Here is a 6109-nt window from a genome sequence, read left to right on the forward strand (position 1 = left end):
TTAACTCAACCGTCATTTCAATATTATCGTGATGAAATTAGACTGTCTAATGAAGACGCAGGGAGATGGATAAATAACATACCAGTAGAGCAGTGGACAAGGGCATTTGACAGAGGTTGTCAATGGGGCCACATGACAATAAATATTGTGGAATGCATGAACGGGGTTTTCAAAGGAATTCGAAATCTGCCGATAACCGCCTTGGTAAGATCAACCTATTATAGGTTGGCTTCTATGTTCACAACCAGAGGTGAAAGATGGAGTTTAGTGTTAATGTCCGGGCAAGTATTCAGTGAGTGTTGTATGAAGGTCATGAAAGAGGAGAGCATCAGAGCTAGCACACACGCCGTAACAGTCTTTGACCGTCATAGACAAAATTTTAGCGTCCAGGAAACAATGGGCCACAACGAGGGGAGACCAAATTTAGCCTACGCTGTTAGACTAAACAGAAGTTGGTGCGATTGTGGAAAATTCCAGGCCTTCCGCATACCTTGCTCCCATGTCATAGCAGCATACGCTTATACTCGTCAAGACGCTTACAACCATTTATCTGATGTGTACAAGGCCAACACCATCATGAATGTATATACTCAAAGCTTCTCAGTACTACCAATGGAGGATTACTGGCCTCCATAGGAAGGTGATATTGTTTGGCACAATGACGAGATGCGTAAAAAGAAGAAAGGAAGGCCAAATAGCACACGTATAAGAACAGAGATGGATTCCACAGATAAAATGAGAAGATTATGTAGTATCTGTCGTCAACTAGGACACAACAAGAACAATTGTCCCAATCGAGGAGCATCATCTAGGTCTTAAGCTTTTTGTAAAATTGTATTTTTGTAACATTCAATCATTATATATCATTAAGTTCTTGTTACAACGAGGTGCACAACAAACATCAATACAAAACATCTGAAAACATTAATATTTCTAACTGATTATAACAATCAAATTGATGTCGTCTCGACCGAACATCATTTCCCTAGCATCCTTATCAGTCTTCATTCGCACCCAACCAAAGATACTGTCAAGTCTCTCAATACTTCTGATTTTTTCCCCTTCTGGTATTTTCCCATCTAATCAACGAACCAACTCCCTCTTCAGTTGATCGAACGTGGTGATGTTCCAAAACAGCATCAGCATTTGAGGTTTGCCTCTCGCATAAATCACCTTTCCGTATCGGCGACGAACACCAAACATGATAGCCAAATGATTATATGAGATGTGGAACAATTAGTCATACAACGCATCTATTTATAAAACAAAAAATGCATTTTAGGAGGAGTCTCCAATTGAATTGGCGACTCCTCTTAAAACCTACACATAGGCGCCAATTGGATTGGCTAGGGAACCTGCCCTAGCCAATCCAATTGGCGCCTCTATTCAAGTTTTAAGAGGAGTCGCAATTCAATTGGAGACTCCTCCTAAAAGTGGGGTATTTTGGATTTTTTTTTGAAATCAGGGGTATTTTGGGAATTTCTTTAAAAAAGTGGGTTATTTTTGTAAAAATATCACATTATGAGAGTTGATTCAATTCTTATAAAAAGAAAATTAGTCAATTTTCAAATAATTCGATAAAAAATTTATAAGAACTAATTTAATTCCTGTAAATTAAAATATTTTTCATTTCTTAATAAAAATGATAACATTATTATTATTATTCAAATCACTTAGGAAAGAGAAATAATTGATTTTGTAAAAATAATTATAAATTTATTATTTATTTTATTTTTCTTATACTAATCATCTATTATAATATGTTAAAACCGAGTCTCACACTATTTTATTGACAACTCAATCACTTAGTCCCCATCACTAAAAATCTGATGTGATACTATTTCAAACACAGCATTCCAAATTTTTTCAAACTTTTTTATTTATTTAAGAAAAATGTGTAACATTTCATTTATAAATTCTTATAATTTAAACACTTCTATTTTCGTATTCCATGACTTATCCACTTCTATTCTAAAATTCATGTATACTCATCAAATTATTTATGTTGCTTCTTCATTCCATATATAATGTTATACTTATACAAATTGTGCATCCACATCATACATCAAAATTCGAACTATTAAATTTTCATTATATTTTTCGATTGCGCACTCTAACTTCTTTAAATAAATTAAATTATTTAATTTTTAAATAATTCGATAAACACTATAAGAGTTGATTCAATTCTTACAAAAATAAAATTAGTTAGTTTTCAAATAATTCGATAGAAAATTATGAGAACTAATTTGATTCCTGTAAAAATAAAAATAATTTTTTCCCTCTTAATAAAAAATGATAACATTATTATTATTCAAATCACTCATAAAAAAGAAATAATAGATTTTGTAATAACAATTATAAAGATACTATTTATTTTAGTTTTCTTATACTAATCATCTATTAATATATATTAAAACTGAGCCTCACAGTATTTTATTGACCATTCGTTAACTTACTCATCACGTCACTAAAAATCTGATGTGCCAGACTTCCAAACACAACATTCCAAATTTTTTTAAACTTTCTTTTATTTATTTAAGAAAAATGTTTAACATTTTCATTTATAAACTCTTTTTATTAAAACACTTTTATTTTCGTATTCCATGACTTATCAATTTCTATTCTTTTAATTAAAAATCACATATACTCAATGATTTATTTATATTGCTTCCACATATTTTCGTATTTCATATATAATATTATATACTTATACAAATTGTACATCCACACCATACCTCAAAACTCAAACTATTAAAATTTCATTATATTTTCAATTGCACACCTTAATTTCTTTTAAAAAAATTAAATTAATTAATTTTCACATAATTCAATAAACACTATGAGAGTTGATTCAATTCTTACAAAATTAAAATTAGTCAATTTTCATATAATTCGATAAAAATTTCTGAGAACTAATTTGATTCCTGTAAAAATAAAAATAATTTTTCGTCTCTTAATAAAAATGATAACACTATTACTATTGAAATCACTCATAAAAAAGAAATTATCAATTTTGTAACAACAATTATAAAGATACTATTTATTTTAGTTTTCTTATACTAATCAACTATTATAATAGGTAAAAATTGATACACTTTCAAACACATTTCAAAAATTTCAAACCTTTTTTTTATTTATTTAAGAAAAATGTGTAGCATTTTCAGTTATAAACTCTTTTAATTAAAACACTTCTATTTTCGTATTCCATGACTTATCCATTTCTATTCTTTTAATTAAAAATCATGCAAACAAATTATGCATCCATACCATACATCAAAACTCAAACTATTAAATTTTCATTATGTTTTCGATTGCGCACCCCTAATTTCTTTAAAAAAATTAAATTAATTAATTTTCAAATAATTCGATAAATACTATGAGAGTTGATTCAATTCTTACAAAAATAAAATTATTCAAGTTTCAAATAATTCGATAAAAATTATGAGAACTAATTTAATTCCTATAAAATTACAAATAATTTTTCGTTTCTTAATAAAAATGATAACATTATTATTATTCAAATCACTCATGAAAAATAAATAATTAATTTTGTAACAATAATTATAAATTTATTATTTATTTTATTTTTCTTATACTAATCTTCTATTATAATATTTTAAATCTGAGTCTCCTACTATTTTATTGACAACTCAATTACTTACTCACCACATCACTAAAAATATGATGTGGCACTCTTCCAAACACAACATTCTAAATTTTTTTAAAATTTCTTTTATATAAAAAATTATGAGAACTAATTTAATTCCTATAAAAATAAAAATAATTTTATGTCTCTTATCAATTTTTTGTTTCTTATAAAAATAATTTAATAAAAAATTATGAGAACTAAATTAATCAATTTTTTTTGTCTCTTAGCAATTTTTTGTAACAACAATTTTTTTATGAGATTAATTACTATACACTGTCGGTGTAAAAAATTTTACACCGTCAGTTCATCACCATCACCCGTTTGTATTACTTTATAGATTTTTAAAATAAAAGTCAAACTTCTTTTAATATCCAACGTCTATAATTAACTGATGGTGTAAAACCCTTTTACACTGACAGTGTATTTCAATTAATCTCTTTTTTTATAACAACAATTAACAAAAAAAAAATACATTGTAATGTTTAAAATAAATTAATCAAATAATACTTCTAAATAGACAAACATATCTTAAATATTCTTTTAAAAATATAATTCTTATTTATATTACAAAATTTACCTTTAAATATTAAATCTCATTACAATACTAAAAAAATTATCAAATAATTCTTTCAAATTTAACTTATAATTTATAAATTGTTTCTAATATATTATTTTGAATTATAATGGCATATACTTATTACAAATTAATCCATAAATTTTCAACTGTAATGTATAATTCATTATATAACAATGTCCTATAATATATTATTAAATTAAAATAATTGAAATTTAAAGGTTAATTCAATTGTAAATATTGAAAATTAATGATAAAAGAAAATCTAAATTCTATAATATTACTTAAAAAAATTCATCTCATCTCCACGAATCGAAACCAAAGCAAGGATAAACAAATAAGAGGAATAGACAAAAAAAAATAAATAAATTGTTTATCCATTCCAATCTAAATTGTTCTTCCTCTAAAGGACAAATCATTTACCTGATCGACACTATAAAAGATTAATCACAAGAGCTACGGAAATGTTACCAGAAAATAGCTTATCATGTTCTCCCACAAATACACAATCCTTTATTTCCACCCGTTTCTCTTTTCACACAACCCAAATCTCAAATTTAAAAGATACATAAATGATAAATTTGTATTCCATAAACTCATACAAATGCAAATATAAAATGTAATGAAAATTAAAATATTCTATTTTTTCTCAATTTTCCTGTACGGAAATAATACAGTCTTATTTGCATATAGTGTTAAGCAAATACATTATTTGAGAATAGTTGCAATTATCCAACATATAGCTATTTATCGCAACAGCATACATTTCCAATACAATTTCCACCTTTAGAATAACTCTTTACTGCACAAAATTTGGAACAATGTGCATCATTATTTGGACAAGACCCTGTGCCAAGGCAGATTTTAGAGCGAACAATAACCTGTTCACTCGTTACACCTGCAAATCCAAATACTATCATTAGAAACGTTCATGGCATTATAAATCTGTATAACAAGTTTTACAAGAATAAAAGCTAAAGAAAATTATTATGAAATTGTTTCTCACCTGTGTTCATGATGACCAAAACAATGCAGAAGATTGCAAAAATATTTTTGATGCTAGTAATCATTTTGGAAGCTTGACAAACTAGCATTGCTAGAGGCTATTTAAGGTGGCAAAGGAAACAAATGCAATAGATTAAAATAATAAAAAGTAATGGGTCATGTTCAAATGAAAATCTCACTTTTTTTTCATACCATTTTTAAAACTATTGTTAGAGAGCATTTCTTTTTCTTATCTTTTCTAGTTGATTATTTTTCAAAATTTTCTTTTTCTTTTTTTTTTAAATTTAAATTAGTTGATTTTTTTTTCAACTCAGTTGCTTTTCTCTTTAAACTGTACTCATATTCATTTGATTTCTTGAATTTCTAATTGATACTCTAAATTTATTAATTGTTATTCCAACAACCTCAAACTTAAATTATACACATCTTTGAGGCGTAATTCTTTTACTCCAAGTATGGTAGAGAAGTGTTTAGATCAAGAGTTATAAATTAAGGTTAAAACAAAAAATGGAAACAAGCTCAATGTGGATATTTAAAGGATAAAATAAAAATAAAAATAAAAATGTTAGTACGAAAGACTCTGGACTAAAAATAAATAACTTGCATTAATGTGTGTAAACATTACAAATGAAATCAATTAAGAACATATACGAGTTTTTAATAAGTAATACATACCAAAATGCTCCAAATTGATTAAACAAAGTGTTTGTTTGTTTTTGTGTCACTCACCATATTGGATTAGACATGAACAACCTATACGGTACATCTAATTTGGTGTGATATCACCATCCGTCATTGTAAACCTGCTCAACGTTTAATATAACTCAATAAAATCACATTAGAATGTTTCAAAATATGTAAAAAGTACTTTAACATGTGCT

At 26.7% G+C, this 6109-nt stretch overlaps 1 long non-coding RNA gene across 1 annotated transcript; it reads right to left on the bottom strand.

Annotated features, from left to right (window-relative positions):
• Positions 1-4792: 4792 nt before the first annotated feature.
• On the bottom strand, positions 4793-5320 carry LOC127086189 (uncharacterized). The gene is made up of 2 exons (XR_007789421.1): positions 5230-5320; positions 4793-5121 (listed from the first exon to the last, which is right to left on the bottom strand). It is a non-coding gene; the product is annotated as an uncharacterized LOC127086189 (long non-coding RNA).
• Between the last annotated feature and the right edge of the window lie 789 nt (positions 5321-6109).

Source organism: Lathyrus oleraceus, chromosome 5 (genome assembly GCF_024323335.1).
Source record: "Lathyrus oleraceus cultivar Zhongwan6 chromosome 5, CAAS_Psat_ZW6_1.0, whole genome shotgun sequence".
Taxonomy (NCBI): Eukaryota; Viridiplantae; Streptophyta; class Magnoliopsida; order Fabales; family Fabaceae; genus Lathyrus; species Lathyrus oleraceus.